The sequence below is a fragment of the Mus caroli genome, unplaced genomic scaffold (assembly GCF_978045245.1).
Source record: "Mus caroli unplaced genomic scaffold, Mus_caroli_1 scaffold_19, whole genome shotgun sequence".
Lineage (NCBI taxonomy): Eukaryota > Metazoa > Chordata > Mammalia > Rodentia > Muridae > Mus > Mus caroli.
This window is the reverse complement of record NW_028227274.1, coordinates 63,687,179-63,700,831: the sequence shown is the minus strand read 5'-3', so window position 1 is coordinate 63,700,831 and position 13,653 is coordinate 63,687,179. Positions and strand designations below refer to the sequence as shown.

At 42.6% G+C, this 13,653-nt stretch overlaps 1 protein-coding gene across 1 annotated transcript in view; it reads left to right on the top strand.

Annotated features, from left to right (window-relative positions):
• Positions 1–2,748: 2,748 nt before the first annotated feature.
• The window catches only part of Alpk2 (alpha kinase 2), a 123,853-nt gene continuing 112,948 nt past the window's right edge, over positions 2,749–13,653 (top strand). Inside the window, exon 1 of the mRNA XM_021151041.3 lies at positions 2,749–3,151. The gene's annotated coding sequence lies outside the window, so the exon portion shown is untranslated. The remainder of the gene's footprint in view (positions 3,152–13,653) is intronic.

The following is a 13,653-nucleotide window of genomic DNA, read 5'->3' as shown; positions in this document are numbered from 1 at the left end:
GCTCTTTGTTCCCCCTCTTACAGTCCCTCATCCCATTCCTCCTCCCTCTTGCTCCCTAGAGGGTGCTCCTCCTACCAGGCTTCCCTTTTCCCTGGGGCCTCAAGTCTCTCAAGGATTAAGCTCATCTTCTCCCACTAAGGCCTGACCAGGAAGACCTCTGCTATGTTTGTGCCAGGGCCTCGGACTGGCCTGTGTATGCTCATGGTTGGTGGCTCAGTCTCTGGAAGCTTGCTGGGGTCTGGATAAGTTGAGACTGCTGGTCTTCCTGTGGGGTCACTCTCCCCTTCAGCTTCTTCAATCCTTCCTCTAATTCAACCATAGGGGTCCCCGACTTCAATTTAATGGTTGGGTGTAAGTATCTGTGTCTGTCTCAGTCAGCTGCTGGTAGGGCCTCTCAGGGGACAGCCATTCTAGGCTCCCATCTGTAAGCACATTATTGCATCATAATAGTGTCAGGCCTTGGTGCCCTCCCATGAGATGAATCCCAAGTTGGGCCATCTTTCCTTCAGTCTCTTCTCCATTTTTGTCCCTGCAGTTCTTTTAGACAGGAACAGTTCTGGGTCATAAATTTTGACTGTGGATTAGTAACTTTGTCCCTCTGTTTGAGGCCCTGTCTATCTACCGGAGGTGGTCTCTTCATGTTCCCTCTCCCCAGGGTTGGGCATTTTGGTTAAGGTCACCTCATTGAGTCCTTAGAGTCTCTCACCTCTTGGGTCTCTGGTACTTTCTAGAGGGTCCCCCCACCACCCACTCCTTTTTCTCCTCTTCTCTGGAACACACTTTAAGCTGAGAAGACCCCCAGATATACCTGAAAGGAGCTGATATCTACAGTCCCAGGGATTTGTTTTTTTTTTTTTTTTTTTCTCTGCAGCCTCACTCATTTCACGGGTGTGTCTGCAAGGGGATGGGTGTTATTTCAGAGTTACTTTCAGTTTTCACTATCTTCCTTCTCATGTGCAGATTAAAAACTGACAAACAGAGTCCATCAGATGTACAAGCCATGTCTTGATATTTAATAATGTCACAGTGACTTTTTTTTCTTTTCCCTGTGAATATCTTCTGCCAAGAAGATGGAGGCACACACCGAGGCATGCACACAGGCACTGCTTTTGAGGAGTACAGTGCTCGCCACAGAGTGAAGTCATGTCCCTTTCAAAGTCACCCACTTAGAGGAGCTAATTTTAGCCATCTCTGTCTCATGAGAGGTTTCCTTCTAGCTAGTCAGTTTCCAGGTATCAAGCATTAAAATATTTTTGTAGTGAGGCAAGGGGACTTACCGAAGGCCGCCGCTGGATTTTCCATGTCCTTTCTTGGATTTGAACAAAATTCAAAGAAATGCCCACGTTATAAACTATGAAACAGGAACAATTGCTGACAAACAGGACTAGGCCCTGTGGTATTTTTCTATGGTTTCTCCTGATTTTTTTTTTTTAAATTTGTTTATTTGTTTATTTCTTTAGAGATAGGGTCTCTATATAACCCTGACTGCCTTGGAACTCATTATATAAACCAGGCTGGCCCAAACTCACAGAGATCTGTTTATCTCTGTTTCCCAAGTGCTAGGATTAAAGGTATGTACCCCATTGCCTGACTGTTTTTTTTCCCATTAATTTATTTATTAACTTTACAACCCGATCAAATCCCCCCTCCTCCCAGTCCCCCCACCAAGATCTCTCCCCTTCACCTTGGACAACGGGGAGGTTCCCCCTCCAAGGAACCCATACCATGGTACCTCAAGTCTATGCAGGACTAGGCACACCCTCTCCCACTGAGGCTAGACAAGGCAGCTCAGTTAGGAGAGCAGAATCCACAGGCAGGGAACAGGGTCAGGGTAAGTGCCTGCTCCAGTTGTTGGGGAACTGTGAAGACCAAGCTACACATCTGCTACATATGTCTGGGGGCCTAGGTCCAGCCTGTATATGCTCTTTGGTTGGTGGTTCAGGATCTGAGAGCCCCCAAGGGTACATGTTACTTGACTCTGTTGGTCTTCTTGTGGAGTCCCTATCTATCTTCTTTAACTCCCTCTATCCTTCCCCCCAACTCGTCCACAAGATTTCCTGAGCTTGGACCAATGTTTGGCTGTGGGTCTCTGCATCTGTTTCAGGTAGCTTCTGGGTGGAGCCTCTCAGAGGACAGGTACACTAGGTCTTTTCTGTGAGTCCTGACTGTTTTTAAGATGAGGTTTCATATAGCCCAGACTGGCCTTAAACTCATCATGTTGTTGAGAATAGCCTCAAATTCCTCAAAATTTTCTGCCTCTTTCCCCAAAGTTCTGGGATGTACTCCTTTTTTTCTTGTTATTTGCCCTGTTTTGTTTTTGTTTCCAGACAGGTCTTTCTAAGTTGCCCAGGCTGTCCTTGAACTTGTGACAATACTTCCAATTTGGCTTACTGAGTGCTGGAATTATAGGCACGTACCACTACATTTAGCCTTTCTCTTTTTCCTTACTACTGCAGCCAAAATAAGAAGAGAGGAAGGGTTGGTGGGGGAGGGGATCTGATCTTCTGTTTCTTCTGCTCAGAGGAAGACCCAGTGCCATTTCTAAATGAACAACACTCGAGCTCTCACTTCCACCACCCCTCCACCCTCCCTGGGGGTTTCCTACCATGACTGCCAATGACTGATTCCCTCCCTGTGTCTGCTTTCCTTAGAGGAGAGCAATTAAGTCATGGTCCTGCATGGGCTTTGCAGAGAGCCGCCTGTCCCCAGCAGCCTGTCAGTGACAACTCCTCTGGATTTCAGCTCCCTGGGACTGGGTTTCATCAAGTCCCTTTGCCAGGGCCTCTCCGGCGGCAGGCAGTGTCAACAAGTGTCGCACCTACTGCAGAAACAGGCCCTCAAGTTTCATCACAGTGATGCTAAAAAATATTCTCCAGCTTCAGCAGTGACCTAGTTCATTCAAGGGCAGGCAAAACAAGCTCTTCTTCCAGAGCTTGCTTGGGCACGGACTTTTCCCTCTTAGGAAGACATGAGTTTTTTCTGAAACAGACCCAACTGCGCTTTGATCTGTTTGTGGACAAGACCTTGAATTTGAGTCCCTGTCAGGGGACAAGGACAGAAGGACATCTAATCAATGCTTCACATACAGCCAGGGGACCCCAACAACGAGCCAGCCCTCCAATAACGCCTCTCGGATAAACTGTATTGAAAAGTAAGTATGGAGACCTTCGGGTTTTTAACAAGGATTGACTGTGCTTTAAATATATCACCATTGACATTTTCTATAACAGAGAACAAAGCAGGTTGTTTCTTTCTGAAACAGACCAAGGCTGAATGGGATACTGTCATGTATAGGGCTTTAATGTGGTCAAGTGCCCACGGTCATGTGTCAAGTCCCCCGTGACCACAAATGAAACGCAGGCACATTTTTAAATGTTTGTTTATTTTGGTTTGCCAGTGGTTCAAATTGTTCCTTTCACATCACATCTGTCTTAACAGCTAGAAACAACAAACAAACAAACAAAAATGTCTCAAAGGATCGATTTATAAATGAAGATCATAACCACTGCGAGCTTGAAGAATTGAGGCAGATATTCAGTGGATACTAGCCCTAGGTGTCTGAACAGTTTGTTCAAAAGTTAGCTTTCTAGGTGGGCAGCAGTGTGCTGTGCTAGATCAAGTTGCCTGAAAGCCATCGGCTGTTTACAAATGGCTTATACAGACATTCGCTGTCGTGAAACAGATTAAAGAGACCTTGAGGTTAGAAAGTCAGTTAAAAAGGGAAATCAATAATAGTAATAATAAGGATTCACCATCATGTTGGGTCTTGGTCACATTTTAATGAATACATCTAAACTTTAGAATGTCCCATCAAGGGTGTCACTTCCAGACATCTGACAACCATTTAAAAATAGATTGAAGCAAGTTCAGTGTTTCACCTGCCTCTGCTCAAATTATTTCCTCTCCACAGCATCTTCATTATGCAAAGGTAACCTTCCTTCAGTCAAGAATGGTTAAGCTCGATTAGCCAGAGCACTGTTCTGAAGGCATGTCGTTCCGTTATACCAGCATGCCAGCTAAGGGGAAATAGAGCTTGTGTGTGCTCAGAGTTCTGAACTGAAACCAAAGATGTGAGTGAGCAAGCTTCTGTAGCAACAACTTGACACATCCTGTATTAAAAAGTGCTGATGGCCAATAGGCAGGTGCAGATATTGAAAACTAAGATCTAAACACATTTTAAATCTCTTGCTCTTTTGAAATGTTTATCAAACATGGGATTGGAGGACGTTTTTAGTAGACTGGAGTTTGTATTCATATCAGGCACAGAACCCCAAATGCGTTAATTTTGAACAGCTTGATGAATACTTGGGTGTAGATATTAGCATAAGCAGAGAGATACACTGCTTACACTGCTTCGCAGAATGTGCCTGGAAACTCCCTCTTCTGTACTGAGGGAAGATGAACAGTCTTCAAGAAGAAGGAACAAGGATCTGAAGCTCCGTGTGAGATCCACTTCTAACTCTGGCTCAGCTTTTCTTACCTATAAAATAAAGAGAGCACCGGTTCAAACAGGATTGATAGGAGGTGGGACGAACTCAGACATCTGAAGTATCTGTGGTGTCATAGTTTCTCAGTGAAAGTATGTCCTTCACCTTTGTCATTAAAGTCTCTCCTGTAAGACTTCAGGATAAGACCATAGTAACTGTACAGAGTAATAGAAACAAACAAACTAACAAACAACAAAAAACCCGTTTCTTATTGCCAGTGGCACAATGAAAGATTAGCCACTTTGAGGAAAATTCTATACTTGAGAATAATGTGTCAAAAACAATTTTAAAAAAGGATTTTTCCTTAGACTGTATTGATAAATAAGATAATGTGCAAAAAAAAATTAAAAAAATGATTCTACCTTAGAATGTATTGATGATAAATAAGAGAAAATACATTTTTGTACTGAAAATGATGATATGTTTATTATCTTAAAGGATAACTAGAGCTTTATCAGCATCATTTCAGAATAATTTTTTTTTTCATATCTGTTGGTACTGTGTTAAAGTCTGAGTGTTGGGGGAGCCATAGTAATAGAGAGTAGGGTAAATCTACTTGTTCAAGCCAGTGTCTGTGGTTTTTGTGAGAAGTATTTAAAGGAGAAGTGTAGTCTTTTCTCAAAGATTGTAGTTTAGCCTCAATTTGATTAAGTAGCTCAAGTAAAGCATGGGAAGAGACAGGAATTCTCTAAGGAGCCGTGTGGTTGGTGCAGTTGAATGGTGCCAGCACCTTGAATAGGCCATCGTGGAAGCAGTGTGGTTTTTAGTCTCAGCTGCACACTGTAGACTGGAGCTGTGAGATTTGTAGTAGCTAGTGAGGTACATGAGCAGAGAGACAAGAATCTTGCTTAGGGCTTATGGGATATTTCCAAAGAACTGTGACAACAGACATCTGTATTGTTCCTTCCTTTTGTGAACCCTCTCAGGGTTTTCCCCAGATAGGTCAGAGTATCTCAATAAATTCTTTGCCCGAGTTACTGGAAGTCATAGGCAGTCCTGTGGCTCTCAGCTTAATTCGGCCCCAAAGGAAAACTAGGAAATGTAGATTATGTAAGAAATGTAGGAGGAAGAAATAGTATGTTTTACACCTGGCAATAATGAAGGAATAAATACCTTCAGAGAAAGAAAAGAACACTAAAGAATGTTTAGGACTGGGGAGGTAGTTCAGTCAGTAAGAAAACCCCAAACAAACAAATAAACAAAATACCCAGACATTATGGTGAACACTTGTAATCTCAGTAGGGATAGAGACAGGCAGATCCCTGGGGTTCACGAGCCAGCCTAGCCTGCTAGTGAGCTATAGGCTAATGAAAGATAGTGTCCTGAAAGCAAAACAAACAAGAAAACTACTAAGGGATCACTAAGAAGGCTCACTGGGTAGAGGCACTGGTGGGGCGGCCTGTGTTTAATCCCTGGAGCTCACAGAGTAGAAGGAGAGAACTGATTCCTGCAAGAGTCTCCTGACCTTCACATCCATGTTGGAGCACACAAATGCCCACCATCTGCACGCAAACATGTAAAAATAAAAAAAAAAACCCAGCAGCAACAACAACAAAAATAAAAAACCAAGGTGGATGGCATCTGAGGAGTAACCCCTGAGATTGTCTTAGGACCTGCACACATGTCACATACATTCACATGCAACCCTTATAAGACCCCTACATGTGCACACACACACACACACACACATCTAGAACCCTTATTGGCATTTCTGTAGATGCACATCTGACCAGGACTGTCTGGAGATCAAGTCAATGGGCTGGATGCCAGGCAAAAGAGACACTCAGCTCTGGATAGCTCAAGGCTGGATACCGTGCATTTACCATCCCAGAGCCCGATCTTCCATGGCTGCTATGGTTTCATCCCAGAAAGCACATCTCTCCTTTATCTTCACTTGATCTTCATCCACCAGGCTCATCTGCTTCTCAGTCTGTAGCTTAAGGCACTCTTGAGTCTAGTTGTTCTTCAAAGTCCAAGCACATCAGATTGCAGACAGCGGGACTTACCCAAGAGCCCCTGGTTCAGAGGATCCCACATATTCGTATTTCTTCCACATTCTCAGAGGATGTTGATGGTTGTGATGTGGAAAACCACTTCAAGAGAATCAACTCTTAGGCACACAATTCCTAAAGACAATCTTTTTTCTGCACATGTGGTTTTTCAGTCCCTGAACTTATTTTCTCAGAGATGTCAAGGTTATGGACACCTTGTGTTAGTGCTTAAAATAGTCCAAGGAAGATAATCTAATCAGGTCCTCTGTGGGCAATCAGTTCACACTCTAGTTATGTGGAGGAGAACATCATCTGGAAGTGGGTTGGCTTTTTCCAGTTGAGAGTATCAGGGAAGCTTTTAAAGGAAGCAAGCATTTGTGTTTAAGTGATTTAAAACTAGTGGGATTTGAACAGGTAGATGTGGAAGATTTATAAAAGAAATAGGAAAACTAAAAAGGAATCAATAGGAAGTAACATAAGTTTGGCTATATTTTCCATAGTTCTCCCAGAGCTCTCTTAGGGAAGCACTCTTTGAGTAAGCCATCTAATCTTAAATCTGTGGCTTCTGTCTATAATTTGGTGATCTGAAGTCCATTACTTCTGTCTATAACGTGGTTGTTATGTGGATCTGGTATGGAGAGTTAGTAGTAGGAATTCCGGGAACCATTGTGAAGGAGGAGGTGATGTGACTACTTCAATACGTCTTTGAGAAGTAGAGCGAAATTAGCCTACAGACTAGCACAATAACATGGGAATCTATTGCTCACACAGTGGAAGAAAGGTCTAGGAGATAGGTCAGGACCCGTGTTCCGTTTCTTTTCATTTCTGGAGGCTCAGCTTCTCTCTGTTTTGGTTTCAACCTCAAGCCAGCTTTCTCACAGTCTCAAGACAGGCAGCTTTCTGTCAAGCAAGCCAGTCGGACAGGCCCTCCCCTCAACCCCTGCTTGCTCTTTTCTGTTGAGGACAGAGTGAAAGGCCTAAGCTTTGCATCATTTGGATTGTTTCCTGCACTACTTTCGGGAACATGTCATACACAAACTGACTTAGACTTGGTCTCTGAACTGATCAGCACCAAGAGAACCATGATCCGTTTAGACCAGTCAGAGCTTACTAAGCAGGAAAGGCAGGTCTGATCGCATGAAGTCACGAGGCCACTGAGTGGACCTGAGTGGACGGGGATACTGAAGATACAGGGGACAGCTATTAGCAGGACTCTGAAATGATGTTTGGAGAAAAGTCTCTGAAGTCATCCCATTCCTCCCCTTGATTTAAAGTTAACAGTAGGCTCATTCATGCCTTAAAACAGTGGTTCTCACCCTGTGGGTTTCCACCTTCAGGGGTTGCATATTAGGTATTTACATTACAATTCATACCAGTAGAAAAACTACAGTTAGGAAATAGTGATGAAAATAATTATGTGCCAGATATCCATCCCATAAACAGCCACCCAACCCAGACACTATTGCAGATGCCAGCAAGATTTTGCTGATAGGACCCTGATATAGCTAGCTATCTCTTGTGAGGCTATGCCAGTGCCTGGCAAATACAGAAGTGGATGCTCACAGTCATCTATTGGATGGAACACAGGGCCCCCAATGAAGGAGCTAGAGAAAGTACGCAAGGAGCTGAAGGGGTCTGCAACCCTAAAGGAGGAGCAACAATATGAACTAACCAGCACCCCCAGAGCTCGTGTGTCTCTAGTTGCATATGTAGCAGAAGATGGCCTAGTTGGCCATCACTGGGAAGAGAGGCCCCTTGGTATTGTGAAGATTATATGCCCCAATACAGGTGAATGCCAGGGCCAGGAAGTGAGAGTGGGTGGGTTGGGGAGCAGGGCCGGGGGAGGGTATAGGGGACTTTCGGGATAGCATTTGAAAATGAAGAAAATATCTAATAAAACATCATACAAAAAAATAATTTTGCGGCGGCCACCAAATGAGGAACTATATTAAATAAAGGGTTGCAACAGTAGGGAGGTTGAGAACAACTGCATTAATGGTTAAGGGTGAACCTGTTTTAAAGCACAGCTCAGACAAATAAAAGTATTCTTTCTTCTATAAAGAAGTCCTTATCTGTCATGGACTGAGCCCGTGGATGTAGCACTGTGCTCTGAGAATCTTAATTTTTTTAAAGACTTATTTAATTTCATGTATATAAGTGTTGTGTCTTCATGCATGTTTGTACATCGCATGTATTCCTGGTGCCTGTGGAGGTCAGAATTGACACCAGACTCCCTCAAACTAGAGTTACATATGGTTTCGTGGAGCCATGTGGTTGCTGGGAATTGAACCTGGGTCCTCTGCAAAAACAAGTGCTCTGAACTGCTGTGCCATCTATCCAGCCCCTGGGATTCTTTTTTTTTTTTTTTAAATAGGTGTTATATTCTTTATCCCTAAGGCATATCTTGCTTCCCATAACAGTGATACTTCAAGAATAATTGGCAAAGTTCTAAAGTGCTCATGATTCAGGGTTTGCTCTCTAGGACTGCATAAACCATGTGGTGGAATGGGCCAGCATTGCCTTAGGGTTTGTGACAGTGGGGGTGGGTGGGATATAGTAGGAGCCTGGGTGGATGTGGAGAACAAGGGGATCGATGGGGAGGGGTGCTTTTCCCTTACAGTGTTCTTTCTGAAGGGTCTTGCGGATGCAGCTGGAGATTGCACACAGCAGTCTGTGGCATTCAACTTTCAACCAAAGTAATAATCATTAGTTCACAAATGATCTCGCAGGGCCATGTTCCACCTATGCATATATGTATGTATGCCTGTGTGTGTGTGTGTGTGAGTGAGTGAGTGTTTATATATATGTGTATGCCTGTGTGTATGTGTGTATGTGTGTGTATGTGTGTGATGTGTGAGTGTATGTGTGTGTGAGTATGTGTATGTGTGAGTGTATATGTGTGTAGGTGCGAGTGTATGTAGGTATGTATATGTGTGTGTAAGTGTATATGTGTGTATGTGAGTGTGTGTATGTGTGAGTGTGTGTGAGTGTATGTGTGTATATATATGTGTGTGTGTAGGTGTGAGTGTGTGTAGGTGTGTATGCGTGTGTGAGTGTATGTGTGTGTATGTGTATATGTGAGTGTGTATGTATGTGTGTGTAGATGTGAATGTGTGTGTGTATGTGTGTGTATGTGTGCTTTATTGGGAATTGAGTCTAGGGCCTTGTACATGCTAGGCATGTGCTCTATGACTGAGTTATAGCCTCATCCATCCTTTTACCTCTCATTTCGTAACAGGATCTCACTCTGTATCTTTGGAACAGGACATCACTAACTGACCTTGAACTTTCCATTCTCTTGCCTTGGGCTCCCAAGTAGGTGGACTGTAGACTTGCACCACCAGGGTGCGTTTGCTTTATGCAATGCAAATCTTTCTCTCTTCTGTCTTTTACCTTCAGAGGCCAGGATAAGACAGATGGATGCGTATCATTTGAATATATCAATAACCATATTCAGGAAACCCAGGTGCTTCTATTAAAAAGCTGTGTGACCTTGGGAAAGACACTTATCATGTCTATGCTTTTCAATATGAAATAGGGACATAAGCTCTGACATGTATAACCTTGACGTATTTTTGTTAGATTTCTTCCATCAAAGAATTGAAAATGAGTTTAAATGGCAGAGGAGAGGAGAGGAGAAAAGAGGAAGGGAGGGGAGGGGGAGAGGAGTATCCGTGGGAAAGCAAAAACAATTTAAAAAATAAAGTTAAAAAAGAAAAGCTAGAGAAAGCAGCAACTCCAAGGCCACCCTTCACCCCGTCTTTAGCAGCGTACACACAAATACTGTAAAAGTTAAATTTTATTTATTAGGTAAAGTAACATGTAAAGTCACTGTCCTTAAACAATATCATCATATTCCCCTAAATACTCAGGACAACTAGGCTACCAGATTTTTGTGTATTTCTTAACATATTAAATGTACAAATGAGCATATTATGACATATTCATATTCTCTCTCTCTCTTTCTCTCTCTCTCTGTGTGTGTGTGTGTGTGTGTGCTTGCCAATGCACATCATGTGAGTAGAGGTCCAAGGATAGCTTTTGGAATTGGTTTTCTACTTCCACCATGTGGGTTCTGGGTATCCAACTGCATTAGTTAGGCTTGGTAACAAGTGCCATTATCCATTGAACCATCTTGCCAACCTCAAGATATTCTTCAAAATGGAAGAGCTGGCATACTTAATACTTCTACACCTCATTTTACTTATCAATATATTTTGGAGGTTACTTCATATCTATTCATTGCTGTTAAAAGATTCCGTCAAGGGCTAAGGTTATTATTTTTTTTCTTTTTTTTTTGATTTTTAATATTTTTATTACATATTTTCCTCAATTACATTTCCAATGCTATCCCAAAAGTCCCCCATAGCACCCCCCACTTCCCTACCCACCCATTCCCATTCTTTTGGCCCTGGCATTCCCCTATATTGGGGCATATAAGGTTTGCAAGTCCAATGGGCCTCTCTTTCCATTGATGGCCGACTAGGCCATCTTTCGATACATATGCAGCTAGAGACAAGAGCTCCGGGGTCTCTAGCTGCATATGTATCGAAAGGGCTAAGCTGTGTTGGTAGTGTTTGTCTAGCATGTAAGAAGTCCAGCATTCAATCCCACCATCTGTATGATCCCTGAACTTGGGAGGTTGAAGTAAGACAGTCAGAAGTTCAAGATAATACTCAGCTACATAGGATAGACAGCCTGGGTTGCACGATACACTCTCAGTAGCAACAGACAAACTATAAGACAATTCTATTGTTTAAACATATGTCATCAGGTTCCTACTAATGTATGCTGTACTGGCTAGTTTTGTGTCAACTTGACACAGCTGGGGTTATCACAGAGAAAGGAGCCTCTGTTGGGGAAATGCCTCCATGAGATCCAACTGTAAGGTATTTTCTCAATTACTGATCAAGGGGGAAGGGCCCCTTGTGGGTGGGACCATCCCTGGGCTGGCAGTCTTGGGTTCTATAAGAGAGCAGCCTGAGCAAGCCAGGGGAAGCAAGCCAGTAAAGAACATCCCTCCATGGTCTCTGCATCAGCTCCAGCTTTATAACCTGTCTGAGTTCCAGTCCTGACTTCCTTTGGTGATGAACAGCAGCATGGAAGTGTAAGCTGAATAAACCCTTTCCTCCTCAAGTGCTTCTTGGTCATGATGTCTGTGCAGGAATAGAAACCCTGACTAAGACAGGTGCTTATACTGCTTCCAGTTTTGTTTTGTTTTTATCATGGCAGAGCTTAGATGCAAACAATAGGTGCTGCTCAAGCATTTGTCCCCTTTCTCTATTTTTAGTATGTGCTTTGTTATGATATATTTGCATATTATATAATTCACTCTAAGGTTTGATGCAATGGTTTTGTTTCAGTAAAGTTACCAAAGAGGTAACTATCACCACATATCTTGTCACAAAAGATTTCTCGGGCACATGTAGTATTTAAAAAAGTATTATTGATATATATATTCATTATACAATAGATGGGCTTTGCTATGACATGCTAAAACATGTATATTGTATACTTTGCTCATGTTCAATCCTCTGTTACCCTTTCCTGTGCTTTCTCCTCTTTCCTGTTGGTGTCCTGCCTCTTGCCAAATAGCCCCACCTTCTTCTTTTGTGTTTCATAGAACTCTGTGTATGTGTGTGTATGCATTAACCTGTATATATATGTGTGTGTGTGTATATATATGCATATATACATTTATATATATTGAAAACAACTCACCTGGGCCCATATCACATTGCAGCCCTGCCTGTGATTCTAGCACTTTCAAGGCTAAGGCAGGAGGATATGTTTTATATATATATATATATATATATATATATATATATATATATGGATATATAAGACATATATTGTACATAACATATATCTAATATGTAAGATGTATATCCTAACACACATATAAAACATATCCTCCTCATACATATCTACAATATCTAATGTATATATATATATATATATAAACCAACACACATATACAACACACATATACATATATATACATATATACACATATGCACATATACACATAAACACAAAGACATGTACATATACATTCATATACATACATAAACATATACATACACATACATACATACATACATACATACATACACGTGTGTGTGTGTGTGTTGTCAATTAGTCTTCTTCCCACTCACAGCCACTAACCAACCTGGGTCCCCACTGCTTTCTTTGGAGGGTTTGTATACGGAGTCACATCCTGTGACCCTAACACTTTCAAGGCAAAGGCAGGAGGATATTGACTTTGAGATCAGCCTGGGGCTACACCGTGAAATACTGTCTCGGATGAATAAACAACGAAAATGATAATCTACTTATGCTCCCAAATAAATATGTGTGAAGTAGGAAAAGATATACATGTGGGGATCTCACTACGAGGATTAAATGTGGTCATGCCTTGGAACTGCACATGCACCGAACATCCTCTTACCCCTTGGGTACCACCCCACCCTGGGACATCTAGTCCCAGCAGGACTAGACACATCAAGAACAGGATCTTTCTATTCAGGATCCTCATGCTGCCGCCTTCCAAGTGCTGGGATCACAAGCAATCACCACTATGCCAAGATCCACTCCCCAAATGTTACCTGTCCCTGGGCAGCCTGTCTTGAACATGTGCTTCTGAAATGTCCCCTTTGGGGAGGGTACTTCCCCTAACATGGGGCTGAGTACTAAGGAGCAGTGTGTGTGGTGTCTAAAAGATCAGTCAGTAACTCGGCAAATTCAGGACTGCACCTGCCAATGGTAATAAGTAACCCTGCCTCTCCCACAGTGAAAAGACTCGATTGGCTGGCTCTCCTGCCAGCTCTGTCAGAGCCACTCCTGTGCTCTGTGTGCACGCTGTGGCCTCTTCCTTGATCTTGCTGATGACAGCTGACTCTTTGTGCCAAGCCAAAATAAACCTTGGTCCTTTTCAGATGTTTGAAATGCTCCTAAGAACCTGCCTATAGACTCACACTTTCTCAAAAGGCATGGCTTTTATAATTTTCCAGACATTAAGCCCAGGGCCACAGATATTACATAATGCTCACACAGGGCTTATCTTGCTATTCAGACGACCTTTAGACACTTTATACTATATACGAATAATAGCACTATGTTTACATCATTCCTATACCTCTGTTACCCTCCAACTCCTTCTGTGGCTTGCTCTC